This window comes from Nicotiana tomentosiformis, chromosome 3 (genome assembly GCF_000390325.3).
Source record: "Nicotiana tomentosiformis chromosome 3, ASM39032v3, whole genome shotgun sequence".
Lineage (NCBI taxonomy): Eukaryota > Viridiplantae > Streptophyta > Magnoliopsida > Solanales > Solanaceae > Nicotiana > Nicotiana tomentosiformis.
Window position 1 is genome coordinate 20,990,704 of NC_090814.1, and position 15,091 is coordinate 21,005,794.

The following is a 15,091-nucleotide window of genomic DNA, read 5'->3' on the forward strand; positions in this document are numbered from 1 at the left end:
TAATGGGCGAGGGATTTCGTTTATCAACCAACTACTGAAAATGCAAGTCCAATATCTGCAGCCCTGAAGCAAGGTTCTCTGTTTTCTGAGGGGGGATTTACTAGTATTCACAATGCAGTGCGTAATGCAACTGTTAGAGATCGTGGATATGCTGAAATGTCAAATTTGGAGGCTACTGCAGCATTGAAGGCAGTTGGTGATCGAGTTGTTTATGGGGTAGTTGAACCTACTGCTGCACATGCCGATTTAATTGAAAAATCATTAGGTCCAATAACATCTTTGTCTAGCAAAAATAATGTTTCAGTTCACAAAACTCAAACTAGTGTAGAAAAACTCAGTGAAACACCTACAGAAGCACGTGCACAATTCTATGCACCTGAACAGATTCCATCAGCGTTTCTATTTCAATTTTCTGCTGTGCAGCCAGAAAATAATTCTATTCTTATGGATGGAAGATTTATGGATCGTGTAGATGTTATGGAATTCGAGTATGCAGTATCTAACTTAGCACAAATACTGGTTGTAAGTACGACCAATAATAAAGAAAACGTGGCAACATTGAATTGGTTAAGAATAGTAGTGCTCGACAACATGCTAATGTGAACAACTTGGCGGAGGGGTTAACGGTCTGTTAAACACGAAGCTCCAACACTCCTAATCAACATTCTTCCAGTCCACATGTGAAAAAAATCATTAAGGAAACTCAGGTTTCCATGATGTCGAACGCCACTCCTATGGCCAAACAACCGTTGGTCACTTTGAATACATCGCACATGAGATTCCTTTTCAATCATTGGAGTCATTTGGTGAGTATTGTATTGAATCCGAGCAGCTCCTACTATCCATATGGAATGATTATGATATAGTCAAAGAGGATATGAGGGAGGAGAGTAATATGCAAATTTGCTGTGGGCTGATCAAGTTGAGGATGAAGAGGACGATGATGAAGTTGATTTTGAATATGGTAATGAAAAGGAAATTGAATGTGGCAGCCCATTTTCAGTGGGATCACCAACGGCACAAGCCCATGATAGGGCACTCTTACATGCATTGGACAGTCCAACACCACACAAATTTGCACTTTCAACAGTCGCACAATGGCTGCAATCTTCAGGTAAGAACAACAACACAAATATTCAATCTCAAGCCTCAATTGATAAACCTAACATTAAAGAAGGAGTGGTCACCAGGCAACCCCCAATGCGAGTTGCAAAGCAAAAGGGGGCAACCCCAATCACATCCACAAGGCCCAATCGATCTAAGAAGAAATGATGAATTTTGAAGACATTTTGAAGAGATTGGAAGAAGAAGAAGCCAAAAACCTACAAATTGAAGAGTGCACATGCTTGAAAAAAGAGGGGCAACAATCAAATATTTACCGTATTTTATTTTACCATTTTATAAGTATAATCATATGTAATATCATGATAGAGTATGTTATAAATTCTGTGATGATCATACAGTGCTTAGTTCGTTCTTCTTCATATTTGTTACATTCTGGTTAGTAGTTGTGTTCTTTAATGCCTCATTAGGAACTATGAGGTAAGGTTTAGCGTAGTATGTGCTTGCTCATGTCCTATGCCTTTGGAATATATCCATACGGCTATGAGATCATTCACCCTCATGAGGCTATGCTAGCAGCCTATGAGGCTACGTCAAAGGACATTGGAGGCGCAGATGGATGATTATATAGTAAAGTCATAGTGGCAAGACTACTGCTGCTTTTGTCGCCCTTACTTGTACTCTTCCTTTGTGATTTTTCTGTTTAATATTAATATAAAAACTACTAGGAATCATGCCTGGTGGTCTATTTGCTAACAAAAAAAATATTGAAAAGGAAGGGCTTACCCTATTTGTGCTTCAAACTGAAATCTTCCATCCTCTCCTATGTACAATTCCACCCTTTCTCTTACTTAATCAAATTAAAGAATGCCATATACTCTCATTGCCCTCCTCTTTCTCCTCAACTCCTTGCTATGAGTGATCAATTTTGAATGATTGTACTGAATATCAACGTGGGGGCCCTTGTGGATAAATCAAAATTTGGGGATATAAATTAGAGAGTAGGAGTAAAGAAAAAGGGTTGGACAGTTGTATCAATTTGCTTAAATTTCATCCTACTGAGTGTGAAGGACTGGCCTGAGAACGTTTTGTTTGTGCATGATAGGTAGTTTTCTATAAGCCCGTGTGTGGTTGAATTTGCGACCGCAGAAACATTTTGCGTATCGCAAAATAGTCACAGAGAAAGGCAGATAAAAGGATATATCTGAAGAACAACATGCAACCGATATGCGGTCGCATAAGTTGTTATGCGGCCACTTCTGCATACCACATAATTTGTTTTGCTTCTGAGGGTTGTATTATGTGATAGGTTTTGCGGATCGCAGAGTTGTTATGCGATCGCATAACTGGTCGCAGAAACATCTTTGTTTTTAAATTCCTTATAAGATGTTACCCATGCCTTATCACTTACTCACTCTTTATTAATTGACAGGAATGGAACCAAAGAAAGTTCGAGCATCGCGACAACCCACCAATCGAGGAAAGAGACATGCTGCTGCTATAAGCCCACAATCACAACAATCCCAATGCAAGCGGCCTGACTCATCCAGAACTTTATCTGCGTATTCCTCCCAGTATGAAGAGGAGGAGGCACAACTTGCTCTTATGCCACCAGTTGACCTCCATGCCGAAGCATGCCGAAAGATGGGTGAGGATCTCAGGTTTGGGATCTCCGGCTCTTGGACTTTGTACCTAGATGGCCTGACAAAGAGAAAGATCCTCGAAGAAAAGAAGCTAGGCTTGAACGGGTTAAAATAACACTACCCCCATGTGCTAGAAAACATCAAAACAAGAGGATGGGAGTTCTTCACTCATGTTCCGGGGGAGTACAATGAGACACTCATTAGGGAATTCTATGCTTCATATGCTGCATCCAGGAACGCTGAACAGGAGAGAAACCATAGGTTTTTGGCATCCGTCTTAGTTTGAGGGGTTGAAATATTCTGTGATGCCTCCTCAATCACTGATATATATTATGAAGCATGGGAAACAGACACTTCAGAATTTAACGCAAGATTGCAAATAAGTAATCCGAGCATGCTTGGGTAGCCTCTTTCATATCCAAGGGAACTCCGTCCTTGATCGCGCCGCGCCAGAAGATTCACATAGGGATCTTACACAAGAAGGCTAGTATTGGCTCAGTTTGGTTTGTTCTCATATAATGCCCTCCAGCAATGAAACTGACCTAAGTATCGAGAAGGCGATCCTCATTGCATGCATCATGTTGGTATCAAGGTTAATGTGGGAGAGCTTATATTCCGTGAGTTTAGGATCCGGGCGAACCAGAAAGAAACCTCGCTTCTTTTTCCATGCTTAATCCATGCTTTGTGTGAAGCTAGGGAAGTTCCTCCTTTACCCAAACATGACCGTATAGAAACAGCTGTTCATGACTCTGACATTACACGGATCAATGATGCATTAGATAAAGTGATTGAAGGTCCATTAGAACATTCAATCACTCCTCTCCCAGCCTCTGCAACATCTGCTACCTCATCAGTGCCCGACACTTCATCCGCGCCAGCAACATCCACATCCACTCCAAGACCAGCCACTGCAACACCACTTGTCTTACTGCCTGCACTTTCAAAGCTTGGGCTACTGGCACAACATGCAAATGCCAAAGTGGATAAATTGACAAAAGAACTTTCATCTCTCTTCCGGTAAGAACTGGCCCCGATCCAAACCTCAGTAAGTGCTCTTCAACAACAACATCTATCATATGATAATCGACTAAAGCGCTTGGAAGTGCGCCTTGAAAGGGTTTGAGATAGGCAGCGATGGGGACATACCTCAACTAAAAAAGAATGTATCTGAGCTCAAGTCAGAACTGCATAAGATGCAGACACGGGAGTTTGATTTGACCTCCATTCTGCCGGTGGAAGGAGAGCAGGGCATTGGAACCTCCCACATACCAAGCCATGAGTTTGATTTTACAAACATCATGTCAGCTGAGGTAGCCCATGGTACTGCGATCTCACAAGCTCCGAGCTCCGTTTCACACACCAACGATCCAGAAGCTGAGGAATCTGGAGAGTCTGATGAAGGAACTGATGAAGAGGAAACTGATGAGGAGAGGATACTTGAGGGGGGTGATAGTAAGATGGACAAGAGAGGCAAACAAGTTGTTGGTTCTATATATGCACTGGCTAAAGAGGAGGAAGATGTGAAAATAACCATTGCACAGTCCCTTGCATATATAGTCGCCAAAGCTACTACCATGACCATATAATAATCATTGGGTGAGGCTAGCAGCTCACAGGTCCAAGACCCAGCAACACAACTATCCAGTCAGATGTTCCACCTACTGCATCTATAGTGTCAGCCCCAAGGCCGCCTCGGATGTTCCAACCTCCCCAAGTGCCTAGTACGCCCCAGGAATTCCCAAAAACTTTACTCTTACTTTCTCAATGCATTGGGGACAATACATGCTCTTTCGTTGAGGGTGGGGTAGTAAATATTTCATAACTTGTATATAAAATTTTAATCTTAAAATTGTAGATTTGTATATAACAATGAATTCTCCTTAGTTTTTCTTCGCTGGGTTCTTTTCCACGGGTGTAATAGTAGAACCATGGCCACAAAACATCTTGGACTTGTTTAGTGATTTTGTTCTAGCTTCAAGCATATGATATATTTTTGTTGAATAAAGTGCACCCTTCAAATTTTGTAAATAAATGGTTAGTCATTCTCGTGAAATCGAGGCTCACTTTTTGACTTTGTGCCTACTTAGAATCTCAAATATCATGTGAAGAAGCTTTGAGTTGCCTTGTATTCACTTGAGGGCTAAAATTATGCCGAGTCGAATAGTTCATGCGTTGTGAGTGAGTTAGAAGTTGTGTAAATATTGCACTGCTTAACTTGTAATCTATAGAACTTGCCCCGTTGGTTTCTCAAAGCAATTCTCAGGTTGATGATTGGGCGTTGAAATGATCTTAGGCTCTCTTTATGATTGATAACTAATTTTTGACCAAATAACCTCCTTGGTACATCTATTGTCCTAGTTACCCCCCTGTTGAGCCTTTAACCTTTTATTTGGCTACTACATTATAAACCTTTACCCCTTTGTGAAATAAGTTCCCTTTGAACCCGTCCTTCCTTGAACGAGTAAGAATAAGGCTAAAAGCCTATGTTGGGGGTGTTGGTGTTAATTGAAAATTGGTAAAGTTGTACATTGTGTGTAGAATAAAAGACCTCATAGTTGTGTATATGAAGATAATCAAAAAAAAAAGAAAAAAAAACGTTGGTGTGGAGTCTTATGAAAACTAAAGAAATACGTTGAGGTAGTTCTATGTCGGTAACTAGAGGTCAATTAGGGCTATGCGGTAAAAAGCAAAGTGTATGTAGAGTTCAAGGAGGGTACAACCACTACATTCCCAAATATTCGTCCAACCCGTCCCGAAGCCTACATTACAAACCATGAAAAGTCCTTGGTAATCTACAACCAATTATTCCTAAGATAACAATGAGTTAAAATAAGGGCAAGCATATGGACTGATATTTGTAGCGTTTAGGCTCCTTTCCGAGTGCAAGAGCGTTTGATTGTATCCCCTGTACATATTTGTTGAGTTGGGGATTTTCTTTGATGTGAGCACGCATGAATTGCAAGAATTAGCAGAAATTAAGCCTTTTGAGGTAGGATACAAATGCATATCTAGCTATGAGTAGCACTCTGTCATTTTTCTAGAGGCTCAAAAGTTCACTAAATGATTAGTCAAACTGTACTTGATCTTTGTCCTTGAAGAAGGGTGAGAGTTGTGGTTACATGCTTGTTAGCTAACGGTGAGCATCATCCATAGTCATTGCTACTTTGCAATGCATTTAGTCAGTTCAGTTGATATTATGTTATATTTTTGTTTGTTTGTTTGTTTGTCTCTCTTCTATTGTAGTTGTGTTTATTTGTTTGTTGCTTGAGGGCAAGCAAAAGTCTAAGTTGGGGGTGTTGATGTGCCGTAGAATTGCGGCACTTTTGATACTAATTACATAGACTCTAGCTCGTCTTTTGAAGCATTTTAAGTTATTTTGTTATGTAGTTTTGATGTTTTGTAGCAAACTAGGCTTGAAGAACCAAGAACAAGGAAAGGGGAACAAAAAAACCATAGAATGCCAGAAATGTTGCAGGTCTGTGACCGCACAACTGATGTGCGGGCCGCATACCAACCGCAGAGTGAAGCATATTTTCTCAGTTATGAGAGTGGATTGTGTGATCTATTGTGCGGTCGCATAATGCTTATGCGGACCAAATAATGACCGTACAAGTGCAAAGAGAGTTTTTGCGAGAACAAGTCTGCGACATCAAATGCGATCGCGAAATAAATATGCGGACCATATAACAGAAATGCGATGAACAATTGGGCAACTTGACATTCAATTATGCAATGGAGTTGCAGTTATGCAGGCCGCGAAAGTGTTCTGCGACCTATTCTGCGATCGCAGATGTGATCCGTAGGTGTATATTTGTCATATTTTGACCCCGACTTTTAGCCTATTATATATAGAATAACTAGGGTTTTTGAGGGACAACTACTTTGATAGAGAGAGGCTACGCTTAGGACATTGAATGCACCATTATTTTGGAAGCATGGGAGATAAAATCCAAGACTTTGTCTATAATTGTAAGCTTCATGACTTTATTTATTACATTGCTGTTGTATTCTAGTATGAGTAGATAAGATTAAATATAAAGGTTGTGAATCCTATATGGGTGTAATGTTAATGTGTGTTCATCATTGAATGTTTATATAATGGAAAGTTGATTTCTATTCATTTCTCATGCGTCATTTGTAGTTGATGGTTGCAAATATTGACTAGTGCTAATTCATTCTATCTTTACTTGGGAAAGTGGGTTAGAATTTGGTAGATTTGAATAGCAAGAACTCAAGGCTCTAAACCCTATTTAATAGAATCTCTTAGGAATAAGTGGATTCTATTTTGCATAAATTGGTCGTTCTTAATTATCACTTATTTTATATTTGGGAAAATCATAAAGAGAAACTACTATCTAATTGTTGGAAAATATTAGTTAGTAACCTAGAAATCATTTGCATATCAACGAGCTTCCCATTTAACAATATGAAATATGGATACCGTTAGCATTGCATTCCATTGATGGAGACACAATCTTGGTTTCTTAATCAATTTTATCAAATTATATCAACGAAATATCTTGTATTGATAAATCTCAATTACAACACTCTCTTTTTAAGCTAACGGAGTAGGATTACGACTTAAGTCAAGTTTCACACTACTCAAGTAACCTTTTCACACCTATTCCCTGTGAGATTCAAACCCAACCTAGTTGGGTTACTATATTTGACATCGGTCGCTTTATACTATTTATTTAGGTGTAATTTGAGCGTATCTGCATCTAGTTGGAAAGTACGTGCTTGGGAAGATTTAATTGGTTACGTAATCGTAGCGATCGTGGTAGGGGTATGAAAGGGTGTTCATTTGAGGATAGTTTACTGTCCTAGAGTCTATGTGTTTGTATGGGACTTCAATTCAGTGAAAGGTACATATTTTCATTCAAGGCACTTAAGGAAATGGGCCCGACTATCACGAGGATGGACATGCACTAATTAGGTGATTTGAGGCATCTTACGATAGGAGTTGTACGAGCTATGAAGGTTGATATTGCGGATCATCAGATGATATGTCCTATGGCTTCGCGCCAAGTAGGGGAGTCTACTATCGACGATCGGATTGCATGGTCATGTGATATATCAGTCTTGGTCTGAGGTATATATGTGGTATTGAATGGTTCCCCGAAATTTGTATATGGTTAAGGATTGATATTTGCATGGGATAATGTTGGGACTTGTTGTATTTTTGTGTCATTAATAATTCTACATTTTAGTATCAGAGAGGTTATTGAAACAACTTCGGATTCACAAAAAGGTTTCTTCAGAGTGGACATCTCGGTTGCAACATTATAGGGTGCTTCAGAGGAAATAAAGTGGCTTATGGGATTCTAGGCCACGTGGTTCATGCTAGGATCTTCTGCATCGAGATTTGATTTTGGGATCATTATGTACCGACAAGAAGAAGTGTTACCCTTAAGAAAGGTCAAGGAGGATCCGAAGGAATGGGTCAGTTCGGTGGTGTTGGGCCAGCATAGCAAGAAAGGTAATTTGTCCTTTTTGGGTGGTAATTCTTTATCGGTATTTGTGGCAGTACTATTGGGTTTGACGGTTTGCATGACTTGAATGAGTTGGGAAAGTTCAGTCATAGATGGCATGGGCGATTTCAAAAGTTAAGGGAGTATTGGATGGATATCACAGAAGAAGAGATTGCATTTTTGGAGGCACCTTATGTTTTGAATTGCGGATGTTTGACTAGTGTTACGGTGATCGCCTGGTTTTAGGCTTCTGAAGTTCAGGTTTTGTTGCATGGCATGGCAGATCTATGTGGGTGTTTTTCGTAAGATGATGGAGTGTGAGTGAAATACCATCCATTTGAGTAGCGGGATTGAGATCGGGTATGGATACTGGTATTCATGAGGTTTTGGGACTGGATGTCCACGTAGGTAGACTATTCCTTGATTGTGGATTGTGAAGAAATGTTGAGAATAGGATAACTGATGGCATACATTATGGATAGGTTTTTATGAACTTTGGGAAGGTTATTTATCTGTTTGGGAATAACCGGAGTTGGTTTGGGGGTTATTTGAAAGCCTAATGAGAATGTGTATTCTATATCAGATAAGGTTTTTTTACTCTTACGCAATTTCTATCGTGGGTATATTATCGGGCAGAATGGATGTTATTCATGCCCCAGTCTATGCTATGTGCTTCTCTGTTATGCTTTGATGGGTTGTGAGGTTATATAATTATTTTCACGCATGTTGTAATCCCATTCAGGCCTTATGGTGATATGGGTGGGATGGCCCTCGTGATGTTTATTTGTTTATTGCACCTTAGTTGTTCTTGCTTTTCTCCATATTGTATTATTCCCATTCATCTTTCCACTGTTATATTTGTGCTCTCTAGTGTGCTTGATACTGGGATACATGTGATTAGTGATCCCAAGCATTTTGGCTCGATGGGTGTCCCTATATAGATTGATATATTTTGGATCGGATTGCGCGCCGCAACGGATGCTATGTGGGATACTTTCCTTGTGGTTATTTGATGTTTTATTTTCCCTCTGTGGGATGAGTTAATGAAATTGCACTTTTATTATTATATTTGTTGTACTTGTTAGATAGTTTTTGTACCTTGCTTTCTTTCTATTGTTAGATACTTTCTTTCTGAGTTATTTCTTGTTTGGTGTATGGACCGTGTTGTGTGAGATTCTATGTGGTTTTGGTGTGACTTGTCAGTGGGCTACTTGTATGTGTTCAGATGAGGTTTCTAGACCTGAGAGTTGCACTATTGTATTGGGATGAGGAGTATTTGAAAGAATGATACCCTATTTCCGCTAAGAATTGAGCAATGAGCCTTGTCGAACGAGAGAACTTCTTGACTATTGATTTTGTAGGTGATTATGAGTTTTCGCATGTTTATTTTATCACTACCAGCATCACGGAGGTCTATAATGAGGTTTTATTTTGCATGAAGTGTATTACCGGTACCGAGATTACTATTTGGCCAATCTGGTGGTCGGAAGTTGCTACTACGGATAGCTGAGGTATGTTAAATATCAGGTGATTATACCTTGAGTTGAGGTTGTTACTTGGTCTAAGTTATCCACGCTTACATACTGTATTGATGCGAGATTCGAGGCTTATGATGAGTTTCAGAAGTTGAGGATTAGGCTCAAAGGTTTATAGACTAAGGATGAGGTGAGATCTTTAGTTAAATTGTGTTGTCAGTCTTACATGGATTGGGGTGATGTTCGATCATCCCCGGGTGTATGTATGGTGAGCTCATGCAGTGATTTGATAGCTTTGGAACGACTCCTGGCACGTTCGAGGACGAATGTATGTTTAAGTGGGGGAGGATGTAACGACCCGACTAGTCGTTTTAAGTATTTGCATTCAGTTCGGCGGTTTGAGGTCACAAATAGCTTCACATGGTGTATTATGACTTACGTGCAACGTCGACTTTGGTTTTTGAGTGGTTCGGAATTGATTTTGTATGATGACCCTCACTTGAGAAGTTTGAAGTTGAAAGAGTTAACCAAGTTTGACTTTTGTATATTTGACCCCGAATCGGAGTTTGGATGGTCTTGATAGGTCCGGATGGTGATTTTGGACTTGGGAGTATGCCCGGAGTTGCATTTGAATGTTTCTAGAAGGTATAGGCACCATTTGGCGGAAGTTGGCAATTGAAATATTTGGAATTTTTTGTAGTTTGAACATGGTTTGACTTTAAGGATATCGAGTTCGGATTTTAGTTTTGGGACTTGGAATAGGTCTGTTTCGTCATTTGGAACTTGTCTACAAAATTTGGTGTCGTTTGGAGTTGGTTTGATGTGGTTTGGACGCTTGGTTGCAATTCTAGAAGTTCTTAAAGTTCATTGTGATTTCAATGCGTTTTGGTGTCCGATTCATGATTGATGGTATTTAGATGTTTTAATTGAGAGCGAGTTCATATTATGTTTATAGACTTGTGTGGATATTTGGTTTGGAGCCCCAATGGCTCAAATGCGTTTTGAACGTGTTCGAGGGGGGTTAGGGAGGGACCTCCCTTTTGCGAGGAAATCATCACTTTTGCGAAGTTGACTGAGGCCTGCAAAGTTTGCATTTGCATTGAAGGCCTGGGCTGGGGAAGAGTCCCTTATGACTTCTAGTGTAGATTCGTTATTGCGGTTGGTTTTGTGATACGCCGTAGTAGGTTGTAGTTATTTGTGTAATGCCTATTTTATGGGGATCGGGTTGCATGCTGCAACAATATTGAAATGATATAAAAATATATGATATGGAGCGATAAGGACGATGACATGATATAGGTGAGATCGGGTTGCACGCCGCAACAAATATTATTATTATTGTTTGGAATCAGGTTGCACGCCGCAACAGATTGATATATTGTAATTGTTGTGACAGTAAATTTATCCTGAATTGTTATTCTCATGGTGTGTTCTATGTTGGAATGGTTTATCAGTTGGACGATTTTATTTTTTCCCTTAAATCATTTAATTGGTATTTGATCATTTAATTTCTTGTGTTACTCTAATGTGCCATTATGTGCCTCCATTATTACTTGGTAAATTGAATGTCAAGGTGAATTATATGGTCATTATCTCATATTCTGTTGAGTTGTTGGTAACATAATGGTTTAAAATAAAAGAATTATTAACATGTCTTATTCTATGTGTCTCTTAAGATAGAACTCGTTATATCACTCAGTTCCTTAATAGTTTTAAATGGATATCACATTTGCACTTTAATTGGGTTCTCAAATTTTATTCATCACCCTATTGATGTTTACTTTACTTAAAACAGTTATCACATTTTATTTCTAACAAATCCTAAATTTAGCTTGTTAATTTAACTGAGGTTTTATTTTGTTTAAATATGATATTTTTACTTTATCTTATTAATTTCTAAACTAAACTCATCTGATACTCTATTTGCATGACCTTTCCTTTATTCTACTTTATTTGAATCCTAAAATAAACATATTATCTCATTTGACGCCTCTTTTTATTCAAGATTGTTATTATGCTTTATTGTGTTTTAATATATCTCTCGATCATCTTAACCGATATTGATACATATGCGATGTACATGGTAGCACGAGGACTTTGCCGTGCGAAGGTGATTGTTATTGTGAGCACGAGGTGCCAACGTGAAAGATTTGAAAATGTGGATAACGGTTTGTGATTTCGAGGAGTGGTACATCAGGGTAAAACTTGTTGCAAGTCCATGCATTGAGAACAATTTAATTAATTAAGTTTTTATCTTTAACTTATTGAGTTCGTTCATATCCCATCGTTGTTGTGATTATGCTGCTGTTCTATTACCCGTCTACTTCTTTCTAGCATTTGAGTTTCCATTATCTTCGTCGTTGGTTGTAAATTATAATCCTTCCATTGTTAGTCCTACATGTATGTTCTTTCCATTGTTAATTTTGTGTTACATCTTGTATAGGTTTCTATGTTTAGTAGGTGTCTTGACCTGGCCTCGACACTACTCCACCGAGGTTATGCTTGAAACTTTTGGGTACCATTGTGGTGTACTCATGCTACGCTCCTGCACCATTTTGTGTAGATTCGTGTACTTTTGATCGTGTTATTGAGAGTTGTGTCTGCGCGGATGAAGACTTCAAGGTACACCTGCTTGACGTTCGAAGGCCTCAGAGTCACCCTCAGTTATCTTCGCATTACTGTTTATCCTTTTATAAGACAATGTTGTATTAGAGGTTTTAGTACGTTTCTGTAGAGCTTACGACTCACTTTCACCGTGTTTTGGGAATGTTAACTAGGTATCATATTTTTAGTCGTTATTTCTATAATATTTCCTTGTTGATTAGGCTTACCTAGACTTAGAGGCTAGGTGCCATCACGGCATCTTATGGTGAGAAAAATGGGATCGTGACATGGACCCCGAGATATACTTGTGCCAGTGAGGGGCGCCTCAACCACAAAACCAGGCTCACACCAAAATACCCTTGAACTTTGACCATTACTCTTCCTCAAAGGTTTGAGCTCAAACAAATGTTAATTCACCAACTCAACCAACATATAACATGAAAGGTAGAAGGTTCATCAAATAACCTTTCAAAGGTTCAGCAATTCAAAAACACCAACTTGAAATCAAACAACCTTGTTAAGAATTGAAGCCATCATTAAAGTGCCAAACCATAAGAAACTAAGGACTTAACACAATATGGACCTTGAATATAAGAATAGGTCATTGTAACTGGATCATTAAAGGTTTGATGGTAACAAAAGGCCTTGATAGGTCACAAAGCAAAGAAGGTTGGTTGTATGCTGACAGTACATAGGTTCTATTTCTTACAACTTCAAGTTTAAGAATGCCTTATTGAGTAGTCTAAAGTATAAGTAAGTGACAATGATGGGCATATGCACTTGTTTTATTATTTTCAATAAAGGTGCAACACTTTAGAACCTTCTTAAATACGTTCAGATCACTAGAGCAAGTAACAGACATCTTAACAATTTTTGGAACAGTTGTGAGCAAATATGCATATAATAACCTCTCTTCATTAAACACTTATGCTAATGACCTCACTCAGAATTCAAAGGGGGTATACGAATCAGCTGGGATAACATGGATATTAACATGACTAGGAAGGCTAGCTTTAGTCTTTATTTAAACCTAATGGCCGTGGTATTTAGTCATGACAATGCACACAGTCTATTAGGTTTCAAATTACCAGAACCAAACAATACTCAGATTCATTAGTGAGTACTCCCTAATCAGTGTTGTCAAACAGTTATGAAATAAAAAGTAGAGATGTTCTTTTTTAGTTGGTCAAAGCAGGGTAAGTAGATCACATCAAGTGACCATTTAGACATGTAAGCAAGTTTATCAATAAGTCATGACAACAAATCTCCCCACAAGATTTTATTTTATACAAGTTGTCATGATAGACACACATGAATCATTTTATCATAACTGTGCAATACATCACATTATCATAAACAAGATGTCAGTTAGAGTCATTTAGGTAAACAAATAAACATTAGAATATGAGCATAATCATCAATAAGAACCAGTCAATAGACTAGACCAAAATATCATGACATTAAAGGTTGAGACAAACATAATGATGCATGCATAAGGGTCTTAGCTAGTTAACATAATGATTTAAGCATGAAATTTTCTTAACTAATGGCATGTAAAACTTTACGAACATTACTTGATTAGAAAAAATCATGATAAATATAGGCACAAACATAAAAATCAATAAGTGCCATTCAATAAATACAACAGTGTAGGTTGCACATAACTACTATCATAGAATTCAGACAGTCACGAGGAATTAATAGATTGTTTATAAAGACAACAATAAGGCGTCATTTCAGTTATTTAAGCATGATCAAACGATTCAACGATCATCATGAAATATTTATTTGACAACAACACATGGATAAACACAATCTTCAGCAAACATCATTAATATAAACAAGAGTAACACAAGAGCATAATACAATAACAAGGTTGCATGTGTACAGATGAACACCATGAAGAGGAGAATATCAAATAATAACAGAAAAATATCAGAACAAAGAGCTACATAATTAATTGAAAGAATGAAAGAGAGGAGTCAGTGTTCACTGACCTTCTTCAGAGAAGCAAACCCAATAAGGATGATTTGTAGCCATTTAAGAATCCAACCTCACAACCAACTTACAATAATCAAACTCGAACAAGAAGAAAAGTGAAAGAGATTAGAGAAGAACTTCGGAATACTTAGATCAACAGAAAATTCTTAAGTCTTAGTGTGTGTTATGTGTTCTTTCAATGCCTTTTTCGTGATTTTTCAGTGTTTGGTGAGAGCATTAAAAGCTCTAGTTATAGTAGTATTGAAGCCTTAGGGCTTCATTTGAATTCAAAGGGATAGTGGGGGATGACGAGTGATGAGTGACTGATGATGATATCAAAAGGGGGGAAAACAGAAGGAGAACAAATCGGAAATCAGGATGGAGCTTTTACCTTGAAGAAAACTGGACGTTGGAGACCAAAGGACTATCAGTTAAAGGAAAAGCTGGGGTTAATTGTGGACCATTGATGGCTTTAATCAACGATCCAGATTGCTTGTGTTTTTTATGTGAGTGTTTGGAGAAGGGGTGGCGTGGCGTGGCGTGTGGTGATTGGTTGAAAAGGAATCGCATGGATTGCCAACTAGGATAGGGATAGGGGTGGCCAGACCAGGCCGAGAAGCATTGGACCTATGTTTTTGGCCAAATTAGCTGGATAGAGATTTGAATTATAGCCATATTGGATTTAAACTAAACAATTACAATTGTAGCCAATTTTTGTTTTTGACCCCTTGTATAATTAAATTAATTAGACTTAATTAATCCCAATAAAATATAATAAAATATAATTATCAAATGTATTATTAGTTAACTACTGTAATTAACTGATTGTCAAAATAATTATAATACTTCGTCTATT

General features: G+C 38.3%; 1 long non-coding RNA gene across 2 annotated transcripts in view; it reads right to left on the minus strand.

The window, feature by feature from the left end:
- LOC138906984 (uncharacterized) overlaps positions 1-14,675 on the minus strand; it is a 36,547-nt gene extending 21,872 nt beyond the window's left edge. The window contains exon 1 of one of the 2 annotated variants that reach the window (XR_011414623.1): positions 14,253-14,652. This is a non-coding gene — a long non-coding RNA (uncharacterized lncRNA). Of the gene's footprint in view, positions 1-14,252 lie in introns of both variants that reach the window. The other variant, XR_011414622.1, reaches the window with a different exon arrangement.
- Between the last annotated feature and the right edge of the window lie 416 nt (positions 14,676-15,091).